The following is a 27,561-nucleotide window of genomic DNA, read 5'->3' as shown; positions in this document are numbered from 1 at the left end:
TGCCCCCAGAAATGAATTGGTCAGACTCACGTTTCCACCTGTAGTCTTCAAAGTTCTTGGACGTGTTGAGGAACGTATATACACAGAGTTCCTCGTTAGTATAGTGGTCAGTATCCCCGCCTGTCACGCGGGAGACCGGGGTTCAATTCCCCGACGGGGAGTTAGGGAATTTTACCCACAGTGCCGAACACATTCAACCTGGCGTTATTTGAGATGCATGAGGTGTCTGTGGGCAAGACGAGGCCATTGATAACTTGACAAGTTTAACGAAATTGCACCCACTATTCACTCTGGGACACTTTTTAGTTTGTGTCAGGATGGCCGGTCTAAGGTGCTGCGATCAGGTCACAGTCTCGTCTGGAAGTGTGGGTTTGAGTCCCACTTCTGAAGGGAGTTTTGAGGTCACCTTACGAAAAGTGAAATCACTGTCGTCAAGAACTATTTATTTCAGACGATCTGTTAAGTTAGGTTCGCCCGCTCAGTTTGATGTTCCATGAGATGTGACCATTCACACACTGTGTTTAAGTTGCGTTTTAAGAATTCATAATAATTATGCACTGCATTGGCCGGGAATCAAACCCGGTCCTCCCGCGTGGCAGGCAAGAATTCTACCACCGAACCACCAAAGCTCGCTATTAGTGTCACTTTGGCTCACAAAATCTTCTCGAGACACATTTCCACCTGCAGGACTCATAGTGCTTGCTCACTTTAAGAAATACTAGAACACCGCAGCCCCTCATTAGTACAGTGGTCAGTATCCATTGGCCATGCATGAAACCAGGAATGTGAAGATTCTTGGTTTAACTCAGTCCGAACGAAAAGAGCCAATTAGTTTTGGTCACGCAAATGACCCAGCCTTATACCTTTGCCTGCAATCAGCCAGAGATTCAGCAGCAGGTGCACTACAATGCAGCCCAGATACTTTCCAATGTTGCAGACCAGGGCTTCATGCATGACAGGTAATTCTACCAATGAAACACCAACGCTTGTTAGCTCAAGAAGTTGTGCCCCCAGAAATGAATTGGTCAGACTCACGTTTCCACCTGTAGTCTTCATAGTTCTTGGACGTGTTGAGGAACGTATATTCACAGAGTTCCTCGTTAGTATAGTGGTCAGTATCCCCGCCTGTCACGCGGGAGGCCGGGGTTCAATTCGCAGTCGGGGAGTAAGGGAATTTTACCCACAGTGCCGAACACATTCAACCTGGCGTTATTTGAGATGCATGAGGTGTCTGTGGGCAAGACGAGGCCATTGATAACTTGACAAGTTTAACGAAATTGCACCCACTATTCACTCTGGGACACTTTTTAGTTTGTGTCAGGATGGCCGGTCTAAGGTGCTGCGATCAGGTCACAGTCTCGTCTGGAAGTGTGGGTTTGAGTCCCACTTCTGAAGGGAGTTTTGAGGTCACCTTACGAAAAGTGAAATCACTGTCGTCAAGAACTATTTATTTCAGACGATCTGTTAAGTTAGGTTCGCCCGCTCAGTTTGATGTTCCGTGAGATGTGACCATTCACACACTGTGTTTAAGTTGCGTTTTAAGAATTCATAATAATTATGCACTGCATTGGCCGGGAATCGAACCCGGGCCTCCCGCGTGGCAGGCGAGAATTCTACCACTGAACCACCAATGCTCGCTTTCAGTCCCACTTTGGCTCACAAAATCCTCTCAAGACACATTTCCACCTGCAGGACTCATAGTGCTTGCTCACTATAAGAAATACTAGAACACCACAGCCCCTCATTTGTACAGTGGTCAGTATCCATTGGCCATGCATGAAACCAGGAATGTGAAGATTCTTGGTTTAACTCAGTCCGAACGAAAAGAGCCAATTTATTTTGGTCACGCAAATGACCCAGCCTTATACCTTTGCCTGCAATCAGCCAGAGATTCAGCAGCAGGTGCACTACAATGCAGCCCAGATACTTTCCAATGTTGCAGACCAGGGCTTCATGCATGACAGGTAATTCTACCAATGAAACACCAACGCTTGATAGCTCAAGAAGTTGTGCCCCCAGAAATGAATTGGTCAGACTCACGTTTCCACCTGTAGTCTTCATAGTTCTTGGACGTGTTGAGGAACGTATATTTACAGAGTTCCTCGTTAGTATAGTGGTCAGTATCCCCGCCTGTCACGCGGGAGACCGGGGTTCAATTCCCCGACGGGGAGTAAGGGAATTTTACCCACAGTGCCGAACACATTCAACCTGGCGTTATTTGAGATGCATGAGGTGTCTGTGGGCAAGACGAGGCCATTGATAACTTGACAAGTTTAACGAAATTGCACCCACTATTCACTCTGGGACACTTTTTAGTTTGTGTCAGGATGGCCGGTCTAAGGTGCTGCGATCAGGTCACAGTCTCGTCTGGAAGTGTGGGTTTGAGTCCCACTTCTGAAGGGAGTTTTGAGGTCACCTTACGAAAAGTGAAATCACTGTCGTCAAGAACTATTTATTTCAGACGATCTGTTAAGTTAGGTTCGCCCGCTCAGTTTGATGTTCCATGAGATGTGACCATTCACACACTGTGTTTAAGTTGCGTTTTAAGAATTCATAATAATTATGCACTGCATTGGCCGTGAATCGAACCCGGGCCTCCCGCGTGGCAGGCGAGAATTCTACCACTGAACCACCAATGCTCGCTTTTAGTCCCACTTTGGCTCACAAAATCCTCTCAAGACACATTTCCACCTGCAGGACTCATAGTGCTTGCTCACTTTAAGAAATACTAGAACACCGCAGCCCCTCATTAGTACAGTGGTCAGTATCCATTGGCCATGCATGAAACCAGGAATGTGAAGATTCTTGGTTTAACTCAGTCCGAACGAAAAGAGCCAATTTGTTTTGGTCACGCAAATGACCCAGCCTTATACCTTTGCCTGCAATCAGCCAGAGATTCAGCAGCAGGTGCACTACAATGCAGCCCAGATACTTTCCAATGTTGCAGACCAGGGCTTCATGCATGACAGGTAATTCTACCAATGAAACACCAACGCTTGTTAGCTCAAGAAGTTGTGCCCCCAGAAATGAATTGGTCAGACTCACGTTTCCACCTGTAGTCTTCATAGTTCTTGGACGTGTTGAGGAACGTATATTCACAGAGTTCCTCGTTAGTATAGTGGTCAGTATCCCCGCCTGTCACGCTGGAGACCGGGGTTCAATTCGCAGTCGGGGAGTAAGGGAATTTTACCCACAGTGCCGAACACATTCAACCTGGCGTTATTTGAGATGCATGAGGTGTCTGTGGGCAAGACGAGGCCATTGATAACTTGACAAGTTTAACGAAATTGCACCCACTATTCACTCTGGGACACTTTTTAGTTTGTGTCAGGATGGCCGGTCTAAGGTGCTGCGATCAGGTCACAGTCTCGTCTGGAAGTGTGGGTTTGAGTCCCACTTCTGAAGGGAGTTTTGAGGTCACCTTACGAAAAGTGAAATCACTGTCGTCAAGAACTATTTATTTCAGACGATCTGTTAAGTTAGGTTCGCCCGCTCAGTTTGATGTTCCGTGAGATGTGACCATTCACACACTGTGTTTAAGTTGCGTTTTAAGAATTCATAATAATTATGCACTGCATTGGCCGGGAATCGAACCCGGGCCTCCCGCGTGGCAGGCGAGAATTCTACCACTGAACCACCAAAGCTCGCTATTAGTGTCACTTTGGCTCACAAAATCTTCTCGAGACACATTTCCACCTGCAGGACTCATAGTGCTTGCTCACTTTAAGAAATACTAGAACACCGCAGCCCCTCATTAGTACAGTGGTCAGTATCCATTGGCCATGCATGAAACCAGGAATGTGAAGATTCTTGGTTTAACTCAGTCCGAACGAAAAGAGCCAATTAGTTTTGGTCACGCAAATGACCCAGCCTTATACCTTTGCCTGCAATCAGCCAGAGATTCAGCAGCAGGTGCACTACAATGCAGCCCAGATACTTTCCAATGTTGCAGACCAGGGCTTCATGCATGACAGGTAATTCTACCAATGAAACACCAACGCTTGTTAGCTCAAGAAGTTGTGCCCCCAGAAATGAATTGGTCAGACTCACGTTTCCACCTGTAGTCTTCATAGTTCTTGGACGTGTTGAGGAACGTATATTCACAGAGTTCCTCGTTAGTATAGTGGTCAGTATCCCCGCCTGTCACGCGGGAGACCGGGGTTCAATTCGCAGTCGGGGAGTAAGGGAATTTTACCCACAGTGCCGAACACATTCAACCTGGCGTTATTTGAGATGCATGAGGTGTCTGTGGGCAAGACGAGGCCATTGATAACTTGACAAGTTTAACGAAATTGCACCCACTATTCACTCTGGGACACTTTTTAGTTTGTGTCAGGATGGCCGGTCTAAGGTGCTGCGATCAGGTCACAGTCTCGTCTGGAAGTGTGGGTTTGAGTCCCACTTCTGAAGGGAGTTTTGAGGTCACCTTACGAAAAGTGAAATCACTGTCGTCAAGAACTATTTATTTCAGACGATCTGTTAAGTTAGGTTCGCCCGCTCAGTTTGATGTTCCGTGAGATGTGACCATTCACACACTGTGTTTAAGTTGCGTTTTAAGAATTCATAATAATTATGCACTGCATTGGCCGGGAATCGAACCCGGGCCTCCCGCGTGGCAGGCGAGAATTCTACCACTGAACCACCAATGCTCGCTTTCAGTCCCACTTTGGCTCACAAAATCCTCTCAAGACACATTTCCACCTGCAGGACTCATAGTGCTTGCTCACTATAAGAAATACTAGAACACCACAGCCCCTCATTAGTACAGTGGTCAGTATCCATTGGCCATGCATGAAACCAGGAATGTGAAGATTCTTGGTTTAACTCAGTCCGAACGAAAAGAGCCAATTTATTTTGGTCACGCAAATGACCCAGCCTTATACCTTTGCCTGCAATCAGCCAGAGATTCAGCAGCAGGTGCACTACAATGCAGCCCAGATACTTTCCAATGTTGCAGACCAGGGCTTCATGCATGACAGGTAATTCTACCAATGAAACACCAACGCTTGATAGCTCAAGAAGTTGTGCCCCCAGAAATGAATTGGTCAGACTCACGTTTCCACCTGTAGTCTTCATAGTTCTTGGACGTGTTGAGGAACGTATATTTACAGAGTTCCTCGTTAGTATAGTGGTCAGTATCCCCGCCTGTCACGCGGGAGACCGGGGTTCAATTCCCCGACGGGGAGTAAGGGAATTTTACCCACAGTGCCGAACACATTCAACCTGGCGTTATTTGAGATGCATGAGGTGTCTGTGGGCAAGACGAGGCCATTGATAACTTGACAAGTTTAACGAAATTGCACCCACTATTCACTCTGGGACACTTTTTAGTTTGTGTCAGGATGGCCGGTCTAAGGTGCTGCGATCAGGTCACAGTCTCGTCTGGAAGTGTGGGTTTGAGTCCCACTTCTGAAGGGAGTTTTGAGGTCACCTTACGAAAAGTGAAATCACTGTCGTCAAGAACTATTTATTTCAGACGATCTGTTAAGTTAGGTTCGCCCGCTCAGTTTGATGTTCCATGAGATGTGACCATTCACACACTGTGTTTAAGTTGCGTTTTAAGAATTCATAATAATTATGCACTGCATTGGCCGGGAATCGAACCCGGGCCTCCCACGTGGCAGGCGAGAATTCTACCACTGAACCACCAATGCTCGCTTTTAGTCCCACTTTGGCTCACAAAATCCTCTCAAGACACATTTCCACCTGCAGGACTCATAGTGCTTGCTCACTTTAAGAAATACTAGAACACCGCAGCCCCTCATTAGTACAGTGGTCAGTATCCATTGGCCATGCATGAAACCAGGAATGTGAAGATTCTTGGTTTAACTCAGTCCGAACGAAAAGAGCCAATTAGTTTTGGTCACGCAAATGACCCAGCCTTATACCTTTGCCTGCAATCAGCCAGAGATTCAGCAGCAGGTGCACTACAATGCAGCCCAGATACTTTCCAATGTTGCAGACCAGGGCTTCATGCATGACAGGTAATTCTACCAATGAAACACCAACGCTTGTTAGCTCAAGAAGTTGTGCCCCCAGAAATGAATTGGTCAGACTCACGTTTCCACCTGTAGTCTTCATAGTTCTTGGACGTGTTGAGGAACGTATATTCACAGAGTTCCTCGTTAGTATAGTGGTCAGTATCCCCGCCTGTCACGCGGGAGACCGGGGTTCAATTCGCAGTCGGGGAGTAAGGGAATTTTACCCACAGTGCCGAACACATTCAACCTGGCGTTATTTGAGATGCATGAGGTGTCTGTGGGCAAGACGAGGCCATTGATAACTTGACAAGTTTAACGAAATTGCACCCACTATTCACTCTGGGACACTTTTTAGTTTGTGTCAGGATGGCCGGTCTAAGGTGCTGCGATCAGGTCACAGTCTCGTCTGGAAGTGTGGGTTTGAGTCCCACTTCTGAAGGGAGTTTTGAGGTCACCTTACGAAAAGTGAAATCACTGTCGTCAAGAACTATTTATTTCAGACGATCTGTTAAGTTAGGTTCGCCCGCTCAGTTTGATGTTCCGTGAGATGTGACCATTCACACACTGTGTTTAAGTTGCGTTTTAAGAATTCATAATAATTATGCACTGCATTGGCCGGGAATCGAACCCGGGCCTCCCGCGTGGCAGGCGAGAATTCTACCACTGAACCACCAATGCTCGCTTTTAGTCCCACTTTGGCTCACAAAATCCTCTCAAGACACATTTCCACCTGCAGGACTCATAGTGCTTGCTCACTATAAGAAATACTAGAACACCACAGCCCCTCATTAGTACAGTGGTCAGTATCCATTGGCCATGCATGAAACCAGGAATGTGAAGATTCTTGGTTTAACTCAGTCCGAACGAAAAGACTCAATTTGTTTTGGTCACGCAAATGACCCAGCCTTATACCTTTGCCTGCAATCAGCCAGAGATTCAGCAGCAGGTGCACTACAATGCAGCCCAGATACTTTCCAATGTTGCAGACCAGGGCTTCATGCATGACAGGTAATTCTACCAATGAAACACCAACGCTTGTTAGCTCAAGAAGTTGTGCCCCCAAAAATGAATTGGTCAGACTCACGTTTCCCCCTGTAGTCTTCATAGTTCTTGGACGTGTTGAGGAACGTATATTCACAGAGTTCCTCGTTAGTATAGTGGTCAGTATCCCCGCCTGTCACGCGGGAGACCGGGGTTCAATTCGCAGTCGGGGAGTAAGGGTATTTTACCCACAGTGCCGAACACATTCAACCTGGCGTTATTTGAGATGCATGAGGTGTCTGTGGGCAAGACGAGGCCATTGATAACTTGACAAGTTTAACGAAATTGCACCCACTATTCACTCTGGGACACTTTTTAGTTTGTGTCAGGATGGCCGGTCTAAGGTGCTGCGATCAGGTCACAGTCTCGTCTGGAAGTGTGGGTTTGAGTCCCACTTCTGAAGGGAGTTTTGAGGTCACCTTACGAAAAGTGAAATCACTGTCGTCAAGAACTATTTATTTCAGACGATCTGTTAAGTTAGGTTCGCCCGCTCAGTTTGATGTTCCGTGAGATGTGACCATTCACACACTGTGTTTAAGTTGCGTTTTAAGAATTCATAATAATTATGCACTGCATTGGCCGGGAATCGAACCCGGGCCTCCCGCGTGGCAGGCGAGAATTCTACCACTGAACCACCAATGCTCGCTTTTAGTCCCACTTTGGCTCACAAAATCCTCTCAAGACACATTTCCACCTGCAGGACTCATAGTGCTTGCTCACTATAAGAAATACTAGAACACCACAGCCCCTAATTAGTACAGTGGTCAGTATCCATTGGCCATGCATGAAACCAGGAATGTGAAGATTCTTGGTTTAACTCAGTCCGAACGAAAAGACTCAATTTGTTTTGGTCACGCAAATGACCCAGCCTTATACCTTTGCCTGCAATCAGCCAGAGATTCAGCAGCAGGTGCACTACAATGCAGCCCAGATACTTTCCAATGTTGCAGACCAGGGCTTCATGCATGACAGGTAATTCTACCAATGAAACACCAACGCTTGTTAGCTCAAGAAGTTGTGCCCCCAAAAATGAATTGGTCAGACTCACGTTTCCACCTGTAGTCTTCATAGTTCTTGGACGTGTTGAGGAACATATATTCACAGAGTTCCTCGTTAGTATAGTGGTCAGTATCCCCGCCTGTCACGCGGGAGACCGGGGTTCAATTCCCCGACGGGGAGTAAGGGAATTTTACCCACAGTGCCGAACACATTCAACCTGGCGTTATTTGAGATGCATGAGGTGTCTGTGGGCAAGACGAGGCCATTGATAACTTGAGAAGTTTAACGAATTTGAACCCACTATTCACTCTGGTACACTTTTTAATTTGTGTCAGGATGGCCGATCGGTCTAAGGTGCTGCGATCAGGTCGCAGTCTCGTCTGGAAGTGTGGGTTTGAGTCCCACTTCTGAAGGGAGTTTTGAGGTCACCTTACGAAAAGTGAAATCACTGTCGTCAAGAACTATTTATTTCAGACGATCTGTTAAGTTAGGTTCGCCCGCTCAGTTTGATGTTCCATGAGATGTGACCATTCACACACTGTGTTTAAGTTGCGTTTTAAGAATTCATAATAATTATGCACTGCATTGGCCGGGAATCAAACCCGGTCCTCCCGCGTGGCAGGCAAGAATTCTACCACCGAACCACCAAAGCTCGCTATTAGTGTCACTTTGGCTCACAAAATCTTCTCGAGACACATTTCCACCTGCAGGACTCATAGTGCTTGCTCACTTTAAGAAATACTAGAACACCGCAGCCCCTCATTAGTACAGTGGTCAGTATCCATTGGCCATGCATGAAACCAGGAATGTGAAGATTCTTGGTTTAACTCAGTCCGAACGAAAAGAGCCAATTTGTTTTGGTCACGCAAATGACCCAGCCTTATACCTTTGCCTGCAATCAGCCAGAGATTCAGCAGCAGGTGCACTACAATGCAGCCCAGATACTTTCCAATGTTGCAGACCAGGGCTTCATGCATGATAGGTAATTCTACCAATGAAACACCAACGCTTGTTAGCTCAAGAAAATGTGCCCCCAGAAATGAATTGGTCAGACTCACGTTTCCACCTGTAGTCTTCAAAGTTCTTGGACGTGTTGAGGAACGTATATACACAGAGTTCCTCGTTAGTATAGTGGTCAGTATCCCCGCCTGTCACGCGGGAGACCGGGGTTCAATTCCCCGACGGGGAGTAAGGGAATTTTACCCACAGTGCCGAACACATTCAACCTGGCGTTATTTGAGATGCATGAGGTGTCTGTGGGCAAGACGAGGCCATTGATAACTTGAGAAGTTTAACGAATTTGAACCCACTATTCACTCTGGTACACTTTTTAATTTGTGTCAGGATGGCCGATCGGTCTAAGGTGCTGCGATCAGGTCGCAGTCTCGTCTGGAAGTGTGGGTTTGAGTCCCACTTCTGAAGGGAGTTTTGAGGTCACCTTACGAAAAGTGAAATCACTGTCGTCAAGAACTATTTATTTCAGACGATCTGTTAAGTTAGGTTCGCCCGCTCAGTTTGATGTTCCATGAGATGTGACCATTCACACACTGTGTTTAAGTTGCGTTTTAAGAATTCATAATAATTATGCACTGCATTGGCCGGGAATCAAACCCGGTCCTCCCGCGTGGCAGGCAAGAATTCTACCACCGAACCACCAAAGCTCGCTATTAGTGTCACTTTGGCTCACAAAATCTTCTCGAGACACATTTCCACCTGCAGGACTCATAGTGCTTGCTCACTTTAAGAAATACTAGAACACCGCAGCCCCTCATTAGTACAGTGGTCAGTATCCATTGGCCATGCATGAAACCAGGAATGTGAAGATTCTTGGTTTAACTCAGTCCGAACGAAAAGAGCCAATTTGTTTTGGTCACGCAAATGACCCAGCCTTATACCTTTGCCTGCAATCAGCCAGAGATTCAGCAGCAGGTGCACTACAATGCAGCCCAGATACTTTCCAATGTTGCAGACCAGGGCTTCATGCATGATAGGTAATTCTACCAATGAAACACCAACGCTTGTTAGCTCAAGAAAATGTGCCCCCAGAAATGAATTGGTCAGACTCACGTTTCCACCTGTAGTCTTCAAAGTTCTTGGACGTGTTGAGGAACGTATATACACAGAGTTCCTCGTTAGTATAGTGGTCAGTATCCCCGCCTGTCACGCGGGAGACCGGGGTTCAATTCCCCGACGGGGAGTTAGGGAATTTTACCCACAGTGCCGAACACATTCAACCTGGCGTTATTTGAGATGCATGAGGTGTCTGTGGGCAAGACGAGGCCATTGATAACTTGACTAGTTTAACGAAATTGCACCCACTATTCACTCTGGGACACTTTTTAGTTTGTGTCAGGATGGCCGGTCTAAGGTGCTGCGATCAGGTCACAGTCTCGTCTGGAAGTGTGGGTTTGAGTCCCACTTCTGAAGGGAGTTTTGAGGTCACCTTACGAAAAGTGAAATCACTGTCGTCAAGAACTATTTATTTCAGACGATCTGTTAAGTTAGGTTCGCCCGCTCAGTTTGATGTTCCATGAGATGTGACCATTCACACACTGTGTTTAAGTTGCGTTTTAAGAATTCATAATAATTATGCACTGCATTGGCCGGGAATCGAACCCGGGCCTCCCGCGTGGCAGGCGAGAATTCTACCACTGAACCACCAATGCTCGCTTTTAGTCCCACTTTGGCTCACAAAATCCTCTCAAGACACATTTCCACCTGCAGGACTCATAGTGCTTGCTCACTTTAAGAAATACTAGAACACCGCAGCCCCTCATTAGTACAGTGGTCAGTATCCATTGGCCATGCATGAAACCAGGAATGTGAAGATTCTTGGTTTAACTCAGTCCGAACGAAAAGAGCCAATTTGTTTTGGTCACGCAAATGACCCAGCCTTATACCTTTGCCTGCAATCAGCCAGAGATTCAGCAGCAGGTGCACTACAATGCAGCCCAGATACTTTCCAATGTTGCAGACCAGGGCTTCATGCATGACAGGTAATTCTACCAATGAAACACCAACGCTTGTTAGCTCAAGAAGTTGTGCCCCCAGAAATGAATTGGTCAGACTCACGTTTCCACCTGTAGTCTTCATAGTTCTTGGACGTGTTGAGGAACGTATATTCACAGAGTTCCTCGTTAGTATAGTGGTCAGTATCCCCGCCTGTCACGCGGGAGACCGGGGTTCAATTCCCCGACGGGGAGTAAGGGAATTTTACCCACAGTGCCGAACACATTCAACCTGGCGTTATTTGAGATGCATGAGGTGTCTGTGGGCAAGACGAGGCCATTGATAACTTGACAAGTTTAACGAAATTGCACCCACTATTCACTCTGGGACACTTTTTAGTTTGTGTCAGGATGGCCGGTCTAAGGTGCTGCGATCAGGTCACAGTCTCGTCTGGAAGTGTGGGTTTGAGTCCCACTTCTGAAGGGAGTTTTGAGGTCACCTTACGAAAAGTGAAATCACTGTCGTCAAGAACTATTTATTTCAGACGATCTGTTAAGTTAGGTTCGCCCGCTCAGTTTGATGTTCCATGAGATGTGACCATTCACACACTGTGTTTAAGTTGCGTTTTAAGAATTCATAATAATTATGCACTGCATTGGCCGTGAATCGAACCCGGGCCTCCCGCGTGGCAGGCGAGAATTCTACCACTGAACCACCAATGCTCGCTTTTAGTCCCACTTTGGCTCACAAAATCCTCTCAAGACACATTTCCACCTGCAGGACTCATAGTGCTTGCTCACTTTAAGAAATACTAGAACACCGCAGCCCCTCATTAGTACAGTGGTCAGTATCCATTGGCCATGCATGAAACCAGGAATGTGAAGATTCTTGGTTTAACTCAGTCCGAACGAAAAGAGCCAATTTGTTTTGGTCACGCAAATGACCCAGCCTTATACCTTTGCCTGCAATCAGCCAGAGATTCAGCAGCAGGTGCACTACAATGCAGCCCAGATACTTTCCAATGTTGCAGACCAGGGCTTCATGCATGACAGGTAATTCTACCAATGAAACACCAACGCTTGTTAGCTCAAGAAGTTGTGCCCCCAGAAATGAATTGGTCAGACTCACGTTTCCACCTGTAGTCTTCATAGTTCTTGGACGTGTTGAGGAACGTATATTCACAGAGTTCCTCGTTAGTATAGTGGTCAGTATCCCCGCCTGTCACGCGGGAGACCGGGGTTCAATTCGCAGTCGGGGAGTAAGGGAATTTTACCCACAGTGCCGAACACATTCAACCTGGCGTTATTTGAGATGCATGAGGTGTCTGTGGGCAAGACGAGGCCATTGATAACTTGACAAGTTTAACGAAATTGCACCCACTATTCACTCTGGGACACTTTTTAGTTTGTGTCAGGATGGCCGGTCTAAGGTGCTGCGATCAGGTCACAGTCTCGTCTGGAAGTGTGGGTTTGAGTCCCACTTCTGAAGGGAGTTTTGAGGTCACCTTACGAAAAGTGAAATCACTGTCGTCAAGAACTATTTATTTCAGACGATCTGTTAAGTTAGGTTCGCCCGCTCAGTTTGATGTTCCGTGAGATGTGACCATTCACACACTGTGTTTAAGTTGCGTTTTAAGAATTCATAATAATTATGCACTGCATTGGCCGGGAATCGAACCCGGGCCTCCCGCGTGGCAGGCGAGAATTCTACCACTGAACCACCAATGCTCGCTTTTAGTCCCACTTTGGCTCACAAAATCCTCTCAAGACACATTTCCACCTGCAGGACTCATAGTGCTTGCTCACTATAAGAAATACTAGAACACCACAGCCCCTCATTAGTACAGTGGTCAGTATCCATTGGCCATGCATGAAACCAGGAATGTGAAGATTCTTGGTTTAACTCAGTCCGAACGAAAAGACTCAATTTGTTTTGGTCACGCAAATGACCCAGCCTTATACCTTTGCCTGCAATCAGCCAGAGATTCAGCAGCAGGTGCACTACAATGCAGCCCAGATACTTTCCAATGTTGCAGACCAGGGCTTCATGCATGACAGGTAATTCTACCAATGAAACACCAACGCTTGTTAGCTCAAGAAGTTGTGCCCCCAAAAATGAATTGGTCAGACTCACGTTTCCCCCTGTAGTCTTCATAGTTCTTGGACGTGTTGAGGAACGTATATTCACAGAGTTCCTCGTTAGTATAGTGGTCAGTATCCCCGCCTGTCACGCGGGAGACCGGGGTTCAATTCGCAGTCGGGGAGTAAGGGTATTTTACCCACAGTGCCGAACACATTCAACCTGGCGTTATTTGAGATGCATGAGGTGTCTGTGGGCAAGACGAGGCCATTGATAACTTGACAAGTTTAACGAAATTGCACCCACTATTCACTCTGGGACACTTTTTAGTTTGTGTCAGGATGGCCGGTCTAAGGTGCTGCGATCAGGTCACAGTCTCGTCTGGAAGTGTGGGTTTGAGTCCCACTTCTGAAGGGAGTTTTGAGGTCACCTTACGAAAAGTGAAATCACTGTCGTCAAGAACTATTTATTTCAGACGATCTGTTAAGTTAGGTTCGCCCGCTCAGTTTGATGTTCCGTGAGATGTGACCATTCACACACTGTGTTTAAGTTGCGTTTTAAGAATTCATAATAATTATGCACTGCATTGGCCGGGAATCGAACCCGGGCCTCCCGCGTGGCAGGCGAGAATTCTACCACTGAACCACCAATGCTCGCTTTTAGTCCCACTTTGGCTCACAAAATCCTCTCAAGACACATTTCCACCTGCAGGACTCATAGTGCTTGCTCACTATAAGAAATACTAGAACACCACAGCCCCTAATTAGTACAGTGGTCAGTATCCATTGGCCATGCATGAAACCAGGAATGTGAAGATTCTTGGTTTAACTCAGTCCGAACGAAAAGACTCAATTTGTTTTGGTCACGCAAATGACCCAGCCTTATACCTTTGCCTGCAATCAGCCAGAGATTCAGCAGCAGGTGCACTACAATGCAGCCCAGATACTTTCCAATGTTGCAGACCAGGGCTTCATGCATGACAGGTAATTCTACCAATGAAACACCAACGCTTGTTAGCTCAAGAAGTTGTGCCCCCAAAAATGAATTGGTCAGACTCACGTTTCCACCTGTAGTCTTCATAGTTCTTGGACGTGTTGAGGAACATATATTCACAGAGTTCCTCGTTAGTATAGTGGTCAGTATCCCCGCCTGTCACGCGGGAGACCGCGGTTCAATTCCCCGACGGGGAGTAAGGGAATTTTACCCACAGTGCCGAACACATTCAACCTGGCGTTATTTGAGATGCATGAGGTGTCTGTGGGCAAGACGAGGCCATTGATAACTTGAGAAGTTTAACGAATTTGAACCCACTATTCACTCTGGTACACTTTTTAATTTGTGTCAGGATGGCCGATCGGTCTAAGGTGCTGCGATCAGGTCGCAGTCTCGTCTGGAAGTGTGGGTTTGAGTCCCACTTCTGAAGGGAGTTTTGAGGTCACCTTACGAAAAGTGAAATCACTGTCGTCAAGAACTATTTATTTCAGACGATCTGTTAAGTTAGGTTCGCCCGCTCAGTTTGATGTTCCATGAGATGTGACCATTCACACACTGTGTTTAAGTTGCGTTTTAAGAATTCATAATAATTATGCACTGCATTGGCCGGGAATCAAACCCGGTCCTCCCGCGTGGCAGGCAAGAATTCTACCACCGAACCACCAAAGCTCGCTATTAGTGTCACTTTGGCTCACAAAATCTTCTCGAGACACATTTCCACCTGCAGGACTCATAGTGCTTGCTCACTTTAAGAAATACTAGAACACCGCAGCCCCTCATTAGTACAGTGGTCAGTATCCATTGGCCATGCATGAAACCAGGAATGTGAAGATTCTTGGTTTAACTCAGTCCGAACGAAAAGACTCAATTTGTTTTGGTCACGCAAATGACCCAGCCTTATACCTTTGCCTGCAATCAGCCAGAGATTCAGCAGCAGGTGCACTACAATGCAGCCCAGATACTTTCCAATGTTGCAGACCAGGGCTTCATGCATGACAGGTAATTCTACCAATGAAACACCAACGCTTGTTAGCTCAAGAAGTTGTGCCCCCAAAAATGAATTGGTCAGACTCACGTTTCCACCTGTAGTCTTCATAGTTCTTGGACGTGTTGAGGAACATATATTCACAGAGTTCCTCGTTAGTATAGTGGTCAGTATCCCCGCCTGTCACGCGGGAGACCGCGGTTCAATTCCCCGACGGGGAGTAAGGGAATTTTACCCACAGTGCCGAACACATTCAACCTGGCGTTATTTGAGATGCATGAGGTGTCTGTGGGCAAGACGAGGCCATTGATAACTTGAGAAGTTTAACGAATTTGAACCCACTATTCACTCTGGTACACTTTTTAATTTGTGTCAGGATGGCCGATCGGTCTAAGGTGCTGCGATCAGGTCGCAGTCTCGTCTGGAAGTGTGGGTTTGAGTCCCACTTCTGAAGGGAGTTTTGAGGTCACCTTACGAAAAGTGAAATCACTGTCGTCAAGAACTATTTATTTCAGACGATCTGTTAAGTTAGGTTCGCCCGCTCAGTTTGATGTTCCATGAGATGTGACCATTCACACACTGTGTCTAAGTTGCGTTTTAAGAATTCATAATAATTATGCACTGCATTGGCCGGGAATCAAACCCGGTCCTCCCGCGTGGCAGGCAAGAATTCTACCACCGAACCACCAAAGCTCGCTATTAGTGTCACTTTGGCTCACAAAATCTTCTCGAGACACATTTCCACCTGCAGGACTCATAGTGCTTGCTCACTTTAAGAAATACTAGAACACCGCAGCCCCTCATTAGTACAGTGGTCAGTATCCATTGGCCATGCATGAAACCAGGAATGTGAAGATTCTTGGTTTAACTCAGTCCGAACGAAAAGAGCCAATTTGTTTTGGTCACGCAAATGACCCAGCCTTATACCTTTGCCTGCAATCAGCCAGAGATTCAGCAGCAGGTGCACTACAATGCAGCCCAGATACTTTCCAATGTTGCAGACCAGGGCTTCATGCATGATAGGTAATTCTACCAATGAAACACCAACGCTTGTTAGCTCAAGAAAATGTGCCCCCAGAAATGAATTGGTCAGACTCACGTTTCCACCTGTAGTCTTCAAAGTTCTTGGACGTGTTGAGGAACGTATATACACAGAGTTCCTCGTTAGTATAGTGGTCAGTATCCCCGCCTGTCACGCGGGAGACCGGGGTTCAATTCCCCGACGGGGAGTTAGGGAATTTTACCCACAGTGCCGAACACATTCAACCTGGCGTTATTTGAGATGCATGAGGTGTCTGTGGGCAAGACGAGGCCATTGATAACTTGACTAGTTTAACGAAATTGCACCCACTATTCACTCTGGGACACTTTTTAGTTTGTGTCAGGATGGCCGGTCTAAGGTGCTGCGATCAGGTCACAGTCTCGTCTGGAAGTGTGGGTTTGAGTCCCACTTCTGAAGGGAGTTTTGAGGTCACCTTACGAAAAGTGAAATCACTGTCGTCAAGAACTATTTATTTCAGACGATCTGTTAAGTTAGGTTCGCCCGCTCAGTTTGATGTTCCATGAGATGTGACCATTCACACACTGTGTTTAAGTTGCGTTTTAAGAATTCATAATAATTATGCACTGCATTGGCCGGGAATCGAACCCGGGCCTCCCGCGTGGCAGGCGAGAATTCTACCACTGAACCACCAATGCTCGCTTTTAGTCCCACTTTGGCTCACAAAATCCTCTCAAGACACATTTCCACCTGCAGGACTCATAGTGCTTGCTCACTTTAAGAAATACTAGAACACCGCAGCCCCTCATTAGTACAGTGGTCAGTATCCATTGGCCATGCATGAAACCAGGAATGTGAAGATTCTTGGTTTAACTCAGTCCGAACGAAAAGAGCCAATTTGTTTTGGTCACGCAAATGACCCAGCCTTATACCTTTGCCTGCAATCAGCCAGAGATTCAGCAGCAGGTGCACTACAATGCAGCCCAGATACTTTCCAATGTTGCAGACCAGGGCTTCATGCATGACAGGTAATTCTACCAATGAAACACCAACGCTTGTTAGCTCAAGAAGTTGTGCCCCCAGAAATGAATTGGTCAGACTCACGTTTCCACCTGTAGTCTTCATAGTTCTTGGACGTGTTGAGGAACGTATATTCACAGAGTTCCTCGTTAGTATAGTGGTCAGTATCCCCGCCTGTCACGCGGGAGACCGGGGTTCAATTCGCAGTCGGGGAGTAAGGGAATTTTACCCACAGTGCCGAACACATTCAACCTGGCGTTATTTGAGATGCATGAGGTGTCTGTGGGCAAGACGAGGCCATTGATAACTTGACAAGTTTAACGAAATTGCACCCACTATTCACTCTGGGACACTTTTTAGTTTGTGTCAGGATGGCCGGTCTAAGGTGCTGCGATCAGGTCACAGTCTCGTCTGGAAGTGTGGGTTTGAGTCCCACTTCTGAAGGGAGTTTTGAGGTCACCTTACGAAAAGTGAAATCACTGTCGTCAAGAACTATTTATTTCAGACGATCTGTTAAGTTAGGTTCGCCCGCTCAGTTTGATGTTCCGTGAGATGTGACCATTCACACACTGTGTTTAAGTTGCGTTTTAAGAATTCATAATAATTATGCACTGCATTGGCCGGGAATCGAACCCGGGCCTCCCGCGTGGCAGGCGAGAATTCTACCACCGAACCACCAAAGCTCGCTATTAGTGTCACTTTGGCTCACAAAATCTTCTCGAGACACATTTCCACCTGCAGGACTCATAGTGCTTGCTCACTTTAAGAAATACTAGAACACCGCAGCCCCTCATTAGTACAGTGGTCAGTATCCATTGGCCATGCATGAAACCAGGAATGTGAAGATTCTTGGTTTAACTCAGTCCGAACGAAAAGAGCCAATTTGTTTTGGTCACGCAAATGACCCAGCCTTATACCTTTGCCTGCAATCAGCCAGAGATTCAGCAGCAGGTGCACTACAATGCAGCCCAGATACTTTCCAATGTTGCAGACCAGGGCTTCATGCATGACAGGTAATTCTACCAATGAAACACCAACGCTTGTTAGCTCAAGAAGTTGTGCCCCCAGAAATGAATTGGTCAGACTCACGTTTCCACCTGTAGTCTTCATAGTTCTTGGACGTGTTGAGGAACGTATATTCACAGAGTTCCTCGTTAGTATAGTGGTCAGTATCCCCGCCTGTCACGCTGGAGACCGGGGTTCAATTCGCAGTCGGGGAGTAAGGGAATTTTACCCACAGTGCCGAACACATTCAACCTGGCGTTATTTGAGATGCATGAGGTGTCTGTGGGCAAGACGAGGCCATTGATAACTTGACAAGTTTAACGAAATTGCACCCACTATTCACTCTGGGACACTTTTTAGTTTGTGTCAGGATGGCCGGTCTAAGGTGCTGCGATCAGGTCACAGTCTCGTCTGGAAGTGTGGGTTTGAGTCCCACTTCTGAAGGGAGTTTTGAGGTCACCTTACGAAAAGTGAAATCACTGTCGTCAAGAACTATTTATTTCAGACGATCTGTTAAGTTAGGTTCGCCCGCTCAGTTTGATGTTCCGTGAGATGTGACCATTCACACACTGTGTTTAAGTTGCGTTTTAAGAATTCATAATAATTATGCACTGCATTGGCCGGGAATCGAACCCGGGCCTCCCGCGTGGCAGGCGAGAATTCTACCACTGAACCACCAATGCTCGCTTTTAGTCCCACTTTGGCTCACAAAATCCTCTCAAGACACATTTCCACCTGCAGGACTCATAGTGCTTGCTCACTATAAGAAATACTAGAACACCACAGCCCCTCATTAGTACAGTGGTCAGTATCCATTGGCCATGCATGAAACCAGGAATGTGAAGATTCTTGGTTTAACTCAGTCCGAACGAAAAGACTCAATTTGTTTTGGTCACGCAAATGACCCAGCCTTATACCTTTGCCTGCAATCAGCCAGAGATTCAGCAGCAGGTGCACTACAATGCAGCCCAGATACTTTCCAATGTTGCAGACCAGGGCTTCATGCATGACAGGTAATTCTACCAATGAAACACCAACGCTTGTTAGCTCAAGAAGTTGTGCCCCCAAAAATGAATTGGTCAGACTCACGTTTCCACCTGTAGTCTTCATAGTTCTTGGACGTGTTGAGGAACATATATTCACAGAGTTCCTCGTTAGTATAGTGGTCAGTATCCCCGCCTGTCACGCGGGAGACCGGGGTTCAATTCCCCGACGGGGAGTAAGGGAATTTTACCCACAGTGCCGAACACATTCAACCTGGCGTTATTTGAGATGCATGAGGTGTCTGTGGGCAAGACGAGGCCATTGATAACTTGACAAGTTTAACGAATTTTAACCCACTATTCACTCTGGTACACTTTTTAATTTGTGTCAGGATGGCCGATCGGTCTAAGGTGCTGCGATCAGGTCGCAGTCTCGTCTGGAAGTGTGGGTTTGAGTCCCACTTCTGAAGGGAGTTTTGAGGTCACCTTACCAAAAGTGAAATCACTGTCGTCAAGAACTATTTATTTCAGACGATCTGTTAAGTTAGGTTCGCCCGCTCAGTTTGATGTTCCATGAGATGTGACCATTCACAAACTGTGTTTAAGTTGCGTTTTAAGAATTCATAATAATTATGCACTGCATTAGCCGGGAATCGAACCCGGGCCTCCCGCGTGGCAGGCGAGAATTCGACCACTGAACCACCAATGCTCGCTTTTAGTCACACTTTGGCTCACAAAATCCTCTCAAGACACATTTCCACCTGCAGGACTCATAGTGCTTGCTCACTATAAGAAATACTAGAACACCACAGCCCCTCATTAGTACAGTGGTCAGTATCCATTGGCCATGCATGAAACCAGGAATGTGAAGATTCTTGGTTTAACTCAGTCCGAACGAAAAGAGCCAATTTATTTTGGTCACGCAAATGACCCAGCCTTATACCTTTGCCTGCAATCAGCCAGAGATTCAGCAGCAGGTGTACTACAATGCAGCCCAGATACTTTCCAATGTTGCAGACCAGGGCTTCATGCATGACAGGTAATTCTACCAATGAAACACCAACGCTTGTTAGCTCAAGAAAATGTGCCCCCAGAAATGAATTGGTCAGACTCACGTTTCCACCTGTAGTCTTCAAAGTTCTTGGACGTGTTGAGGAACGTATATTCACGGAGTTCCTCGTTAGAATAGTGGTCAGTATCACAGCCTGTCACGCGGGAGACCGGGGTTCAATTCGCAGTCGGGGAGTAAGGGAATTTTACCCACAGTGCCGAACACATTCAACCTGGCGTTATTTGAGATGCATGAGGTGTCTGTGGGCAAGACGAGGCCATTGATAACTTGAGAAGTTTAACGAATTTGAACCCACTATTCACTCTGGTACACTTTTTAATTTGTGTCAGGATGGCCGATCGGTCTAAGGTGCTGCGATCAGGTCGCAGTCTCGTCTGGAAGTGTGGGTTTGAGTCCCACTTCTGAAGGGAGTTTTGAGGTCACCTTACGAAAAGTGAAATCACTGTCGTCAAGAACTATTTATTTCAGACGATCTGTTAAGTTAGGTTCGCCCGCTCAGTTTGATGTTCCATGAGATGTGACCATTCACACACTGTGTTTAAGTTGCGTTTTAAGAATTCATAATAATTATGCACTGCATTGGCCGGGAATCGAACCCGGGCCTCCCCCGTGGCAGGCGAGAATTCTACCACTGAACCACCAATGCTCGCTTTTAGTCCCACTTTGGCTCACAAAATCCTCTCAAGACACATTTCCACCTGCAGGACTCATAGTGCTTGCTCACTTTAAGAAATACTAGAACACCGCAGCCCCTCATTAGTACAGTGGTCAGTATCCATTGGCCATGCATGAAACCAGGAATGTGAAGATTCTTGGTTTAACTCAGTCCGAACGAAAAGAGCCAATTTGTTTTGGTCACGCAAATGACCCAGCCTTATACCTTTGCCTGCAATCAGCCAGAGATTCAGCAGCAGGTGCACTACAATGCAGCCCAGATACTTTCCAATGTTGCAGACCAGGGCTTCATGCATGACAGGTAATTCTACCAATGAAACACCAACGCTTGTTAGCTCAAGAAGTTGTGCCCCCAGAAATGAATTGGTCAGACTCACGTTTCCACCTGTAGTCTTCATAGTTCTTGGACGTGTTGAGGAACGTATATTCACAGAGTTCCTCGTTAGTATAGTGGTCAGTATCCCCGCCTGTCACGCGGGAGACCGGGGTTCAATTCGCAGTCGGGGAGTAAGGGAATTTTACCCACAGTGCCGAACACATTCAATCTGGCGTTATTTGAGATGCATGAGGTGTCTGTGGGCAAGACGAGGCCATTGATAACTTGACAAGTTTAACGAAATTGCACCCACTATTCACTCTGGGACACTTTTTAGTTTGTGTCAGGATGGCCGGTCTAAGGTGCTGCGATCAGGTCACAGTCTCGTCTGGAAGTGTGGGTTTGAGTCCCACTTCTGAAGGGAGTTTTGAGGTCACCTTACGAAAAGTGAAATCACTGTCGTCAAGAACTATTTATTTCAGACGATCTGTTAAGTTAGGTTCGCCCGCTCAGTTTGATGTTCCGTGAGATGTGACCATTCACACACTGTGTTTAAGTTGCGTTTTAAGAATTCATAATAATTATGCACTGCATTGGCCGGGAATCGAACCCGGGCCTCCCGCGTGGCAGGCGAGAATTCTACCACCGAACCACCAAAGCTCGCTATTAGTGTCACTTTGGCTCACAAAATCTTCTCGAGACACATTTCCACCTGCAGGACTCATAGTGCTTGCTCACTTTAAGAAATACTAGAACACCGCAGCCCCTCATTAGTACAGTGGTCAGTATCCATTGGCCATGCATGAAACCAGGAATGTGAAGATTCTTGGTTTAACTCAGTCCGAACGAAAAGAGCCAATTTGTTTTGGTCACGCAAATGACCCAGCCTTATACCTTTGCCTGCAATCAGCCAGAGATTCAGCAGCAGGTGCACTACAATGCAGCCCAGATACTTTCCAATGTTGCAGACCAGGGCTTCATGCATGACAGGTAATTCTACCAATGAAACACCAACGCTTGTTAGCTCAAGAAGTTGTGCCCCCAGAAATGAATTGGTCAGACTCACGTTTCCACCTGTAGTCTTCATAGTTCTTGGACGTGTTGAGGAACGTATATTCACAGAGTTCCTCGTTAGTATAGTGGTCAGTATCCCCGCCTGTCACGCTGGAGACCGGGGTTCAATTCGCAGTCGGGGAGTAAGGGAATTTTACCCACAGTGCCGAACACATTCAACCTGGCGTTATTTGAGATGCATGAGGTGTCTGTGGGCAAGACGAGGCCATTGATAACTTGACAAGTTTAACGAAATTGCACCCACTATTCACTCTGGGACACTTTTTAGTTTGTGTCAGGATGGCCGGTCTAAGGTGCTGCGATCAGGTCACAGTCTCGTCTGGAAGTGTGGGTTTGAGTCCCACTTCTGAAGGGAGTTTTGAGGTCACCTTACGAAAAGTGAAATCACTGTCGTCAAGAACTATTTATTTCAGACGATCTGTTAAGTTAGGTTCGCCCGCTCAGTTTGATGTTCCGTGAGATGTGACCATTCACACACTGTGTTTAAGTTGCGTTTTAAGAATTCATAATAATTATGCACTGCATTGGCCGGGAATCGAACCCGGGCCTCCCGCGTGGCAGGCGAGAATTCTACCACTGAACCACCAATGCTCGCTTTTAGTCCCACTTTGGCTCACAAAATCCTCTCAAGACACATTTCCACCTGCAGGACTCATAGTGCTTGCTCACTATAAGAAATACTAGAACACCACAGCCCCTCATTAGTACAGTGGTCAGTATCCATTGGCCATGCATGAAACCAGGAATGTGAAGATTCTTGGTTTAACTCAGTCCGAACGAAAAGACTCAATTTGTTTTGGTCACGCAAATGACCCAGCCTTATACCTTTGCCTGCAATCAGCCAGAGATTCAGCAGCAGGTGCACTACAATGCAGCCCAGATACTTTCCAATGTTGCAGACCAGGGCTTCATGCATGACAGGTAATTCTACCAATGAAACACCAACGCTTGTTAGCTCAAGAAAATGTGCCCCCAGAAATGAATTGGTCAGACTCACGTTTCCACCTGTAGTCTTCAAAGTTCTTGGACGTGTTGAGGAACGTATATACACAGAGTTCCTCGTTAGTATAGTGGTCAGTATCCCCGCCTGTCACGCGGGAGACCGGGGTTCAATTCCCCGACGGGGAGTTAGGGAATTTTACCCACAGTGCCGAACACATTCAACCTGGCGTTATTTGAGATGCATGAGGTGTCTGTGGGCAAGACGAGGCCATTGATAACTTGACAAGTTTAACGAAATTGCACCCACTATTCACTCTGGGACACTTTTTAGTTTGTGTCAGGATGGCCGGTCTAAGGTGCTGCGATCAGGTCACAGTCTCGTCTGGAAGTGTGGGTTTGAGTCCCACTTCTGAAGGGAGTTTTGAGGTCACCTTACGAAAAGTGAAATCACTGTCGTCAAGAACTATTTATTTCAGACGATCTGTTAAGTTAGGTTCGCCCGCTCAGTTTGATGTTCCATGAGATGTGACCATTCACACACTGTGTTTAAGTTGCGTTTTAAGAATTCATAATAATTATGCACTGCATTGGCCGGGAATCAAACCCGGTCCTCCCGCGTGGCAGGCAAGAATTCTACCACCGAACCACCAAAGCTCGCTATTAGTGTCACTTTGGCTCACAAAATCTTCTCGAGACACATTTCCACCTGCAGGACTCATAGTGCTTGCTCACTTTAAGAAATACTAGAACACCGCAGCCCCTCATTAGTACAGTGGTCAGTATCCATTGGCCATGCATGAAACCAGGAATGTGAAGATTCTTGGTTTAACTCAGTCCGAACGAAAAGAGCCAATTAGTTTTGGTCACGCAAATGACCCAGCCTTATACCTTTGCCTGCAATCAGCCAGAGATTCAGCAGCAGGTGCACTACAATGCAGCCCAGATACTTTCCAATGTTGCAGACCAGGGCTTCATGCATGACAGGTAATTCTACCAATGAAACACCAACGCTTGTTAGCTCAAGAAGTTGTGCCCCCAGAAATGAATTGGTCAGACTCACGTTTCCACCTGTAGTCTTCATAGTTCTTGGACGTGTTGAGGAACGTATATTTACAGAGTTCCTCGTTAGTATAGTGGTCAGTATCCCCGCCTGTCACGTGGGAGACCGGGGTTCAATTCCCCGACGGGGAGTAAGGGAATTTTACCCACAGTGCCGAACACATTCAACCTGGCGTTATTTGAGATGCATGAGGTGTCTGTGGGCAAGACGAGGCCATTGATAACTTGACAAGTTTAACGAAATTGCACCCACTATTCACTCTGGGACACTTTTTAGTTTGTGTCAGGATGGCCGGTCTAAGGTGCTGCGATCAGGTCACAGTCTCGTCTGGAAGTGTGGGTTTGAGTCCCACTTCTGAAGGGAGTTTTGAGGTCACCTTACGAAAAGTGAAATCACTGTCGTCAAGAACTATTTATTTCAGACGATCTGTTAAGTTAGGTTCGCCCGCTCAGTTTGATGTTCCATGAGATGTGACCATTCACACACTGTGTTTAAGTTGCGTTTTAAGAATTCATAATAATTATGCACTGCATTGGCCGGGAATCGAACCCGGGCCTCCCGCGTGGCAGGCGAGAATTCTACCACTGAACCACCAATGCTCGCTTTTAGTCCCACTTTGGCTCACAAAATCCTCTCAAGACACATTTCCACCTGCAGGACTCATAGTGCTTGCTCACTTTAAGAAATACTAGAACACCGCAGCCCCTCATTAGTACAGTGGTCAGTATCCATTGGCCATGCATGAAACCAGGAATGTGAAGATTCTTGGTTTAACTCAGTCCGAACGAAAAGAGCCAATTTGTTTTGGTCACGCAAATGACCCAGCCTTATACCTTTGCCTGCAATCAGCCAGAGATTCAGCAGCAGGTGCACTACAATGCAGCCCAGATACTTTCCAATGTTGCAGACCAGGGCTTCATGCATGACAGGTAATTCTACCAATGAAACACCAACGCTTGTTAGCTCAAGAAGTTGTGCCCCCAGAAATGAATTGGTCAGACTCACGTTTCCACCTGTAGTCTTCATAGTTCTTGGACGTGTTGAGGAACGTATATTCACAGAGTTCCTCGTTAGTATAGTGGTCAGTATCCCCGCCTGTCACGCGGGAGACCGGGGTTCAATTCGCAGTCGGGGAGTAAGGGAATTTTACCCACAGTGCCGAACACATTCAACCTGGCGTTATTTGAGATGCATGAGGTGTCTGTGGGCAAGACGAGGCCATTGATAACTTGACAAGTTTAACGAAATTGCACCCACTATTCACTCTGGGACACTTTTTAGTTTGTGTCAGGATGGCCGGTCTAAGGTGCTGCGATCAGGTCACAGTCTCGTCTGGAAGTGTGGGTTTGAGTCCCACTTCTGAAGGGAGTTTTGAGGTCACCTTACGAAAAGTGAAATCACTGTCGTCAAGAACTATTTATTTCAGACGATCTGTTAAGTTAGGTTCGCCCGCTCAGTTTGATGTTCCGTGAGATGTGACCATTCACACACTGTGTTTAAGTTGCGTTTTAAGAATTCATAATAATTATGCACTGCATTGGCCGGGAATCGAACCCGGGCCTCCCGCGTGGCAGGCGAGAATTCTACCACTGAACCACCAATGCTCGCTTTTAGTCCCACTTTGGCTCACAAAATCCTCTCAAGACACATTTCCACCTGCAGGACTCATAGTGCTTGCTCACTATAAGAAATACTAGAACACCACAGCCCCTCATTAGTACAGTGGTCAGTATCCATTGGCCATGCATGAAACCAGGAATGTGAAGATTCTTGGTTTAACTCAGTCCGAACGAAAAGACTCAATTTGTTTTGGTCACGCAAATGACCCAGCCTTATACCTTTGCCTGCAATCAGCCAGAGATTCAGCAGCAGGTGCACTACAATGCAGCCCAGATACTTTCCAATGTTGCAGACCAGGGCTTCATGCATGACAGGTAATTCTACCAATGAAACACCAACGCTTGTTAGCTCAAGAAGTTGTGCCCCCAAAAATGAATTGGTCAGACTCACGTTTCCACCTGTAGTCTTCATAGTTCTTGGACGTGTTGAGGAACATATATTCACAGAGTTCCTCGTTAGTATAGTGGTCAGTATCCCCGCCTGTCACGCGGGAGACCGGGGTTCAATTCCCCGACGGGGAGTAAGGGAATTTTACCCACAGTGCCGAACACATTCAACCTGGCGTTATTTGAGATGCATGAGGTGTCTGTGGGCAAGACGAGGCCATTGATAACTTGACAAGTTTAACGAATTTGAACCCACTATTCACTCTGGTACACTTTTTAATTTGTGTCAGGATGGCCGATCGGTCTAAGGTGCTGCGATCAGGTCGCAGTCTCGTCTGGAAGTGTGGGTTTGAGTCCCACTTCTGAAGGGAGTTTCGAGGTCACCTTACCAAAAGTGAAATCACTGTCGTCAAGAACTATTTATTTCAGACGATCTGTTAAGTTAGGTTCGCCCGCTCAGTTTGATGTTCCATGAGATGTGACCATTCACAAACTGTGTTTAAGTTGCGTTTTAAGAATTCATAATAATTATGCACTGCATTAGCCGGGAATCGAACCCGGGCCTCCCGCGTGGCAGGCGAGAATTCGACCACTGAACCACCAATGCTCGCTTTTAGTCACACTTTGGCTCACAAAATCCTCTCAAGACACATTTCCACCTGCAGGACTCATAGTGCTTGCTCACTATAAGAAATACTAGAACACCACAGCCCCTCATTAGTACAGTGGTCAGTATCCATTGGCCATGCATGAAACCAGGAATGTGAAGATTCTTGGTTTAACTCAGTCCGAACGAAAAGAGCCAATTTATTTTGGTCACGCAAATGACCCAGCCTTATACCTTTGCCTGCAATCAGCCAGAGATTCAGCAGCAGGTGTACTACAATGCAGCCCAGATACTTTCCAATGTTGCAGACCAGGGCTTCATGCATGACAGGTAATTCTACCAATGAAACACCAACGCTTGTTAGCTCAAGAATTTGTGCCCCCAGAAATGAATTCGTCAGACTCTCGTTTCCACCTGTAGTCTTCAAAGTTCTTGGACGTGTTGAGGAACGTATATTCACGGAGTTCCTCGTTAGAATAGTGGTCAGTATCACAGCCTGTCACGCGGGAGACCGGGGTTCAATTCGCAGTCGGGGAGTAAGGGAATTTTACCCACAGTGCCGAACACATTCAACCTGGCGTTATTTGAGATGCATGAGGTGTCTGTGGGCAAGACGAGTCCATTGATAACTTGACAAGTTTAACGAAATTGCACCCACTATTCACTCTGGGACACTTTTTAGTTTGTGTCAGGATGGCCGGTCTAAGGTGCTGCGATCAGGTCACAGTCTCGTCTGGAAGTGTGGGTTTGAGTCCCACTTCTGAAGGGAGTTTT

At 46.7% G+C, this 27,561-nt stretch overlaps 11 non-coding genes across 11 annotated transcripts; all 11 read left to right on the top strand.

Annotated features, from left to right (window-relative positions):
• Positions 1-89: 89 nt before the first annotated feature.
• On the top strand, positions 90-161 carry trnad-guc (transfer RNA aspartic acid (anticodon GUC)). Its single transcript has one exon. It is a non-coding gene; the product is annotated as a tRNA-Asp (tRNA).
• Positions 162-2,099: 1,938 nt separating this feature from the next.
• Positions 2,100-2,171, top strand: trnad-guc (transfer RNA aspartic acid (anticodon GUC)). The gene has a single exon. It is a non-coding gene; the product is annotated as a tRNA-Asp (tRNA).
• A 2,943-nt stretch (positions 2,172-5,114) lies between these two features.
• Positions 5,115-5,186, top strand: trnad-guc (transfer RNA aspartic acid (anticodon GUC)). Its single transcript has one exon. It is a non-coding gene; the product is annotated as a tRNA-Asp (tRNA).
• A 2,943-nt stretch (positions 5,187-8,129) lies between these two features.
• Positions 8,130-8,201, top strand: trnad-guc (transfer RNA aspartic acid (anticodon GUC)). The gene has a single exon. It is a non-coding gene; the product is annotated as a tRNA-Asp (tRNA).
• A 937-nt stretch (positions 8,202-9,138) lies between these two features.
• trnad-guc (transfer RNA aspartic acid (anticodon GUC)) lies at positions 9,139-9,210 on the top strand. Its single transcript has one exon. It is a non-coding gene; the product is annotated as a tRNA-Asp (tRNA).
• A 937-nt stretch (positions 9,211-10,147) lies between these two features.
• On the top strand, positions 10,148-10,219 carry trnad-guc (transfer RNA aspartic acid (anticodon GUC)). The gene has a single exon. It is a non-coding gene; the product is annotated as a tRNA-Asp (tRNA).
• Positions 10,220-11,152: 933 nt separating this feature from the next.
• Positions 11,153-11,224, top strand: trnad-guc (transfer RNA aspartic acid (anticodon GUC)). The gene has a single exon. It is a non-coding gene; the product is annotated as a tRNA-Asp (tRNA).
• A 4,961-nt stretch (positions 11,225-16,185) lies between these two features.
• Positions 16,186-16,257, top strand: trnad-guc (transfer RNA aspartic acid (anticodon GUC)). Its single transcript has one exon. It is a non-coding gene; the product is annotated as a tRNA-Asp (tRNA).
• Positions 16,258-19,200: 2,943 nt separating this feature from the next.
• Positions 19,201-19,272, top strand: trnad-guc (transfer RNA aspartic acid (anticodon GUC)). The gene has a single exon. It is a non-coding gene; the product is annotated as a tRNA-Asp (tRNA).
• A 3,956-nt stretch (positions 19,273-23,228) lies between these two features.
• trnad-guc (transfer RNA aspartic acid (anticodon GUC)) lies at positions 23,229-23,300 on the top strand. Its single transcript has one exon. It is a non-coding gene; the product is annotated as a tRNA-Asp (tRNA).
• Positions 23,301-26,243: 2,943 nt separating this feature from the next.
• Positions 26,244-26,315, top strand: trnad-guc (transfer RNA aspartic acid (anticodon GUC)). The gene has a single exon. It is a non-coding gene; the product is annotated as a tRNA-Asp (tRNA).
• Positions 26,316-27,561: the final 1,246 nt, after the last annotated feature.

The sequence above is a fragment of the Gadus macrocephalus genome, chromosome 4 (genome assembly GCF_031168955.1).
Source record: "Gadus macrocephalus chromosome 4, ASM3116895v1".
NCBI classification, from domain to species: Eukaryota; Metazoa; Chordata; class Actinopteri; order Gadiformes; family Gadidae; genus Gadus; species Gadus macrocephalus.
Note: the sequence above shows the minus strand (reverse complement) of the source record. Positions and strands in the feature narration are given on the sequence as shown.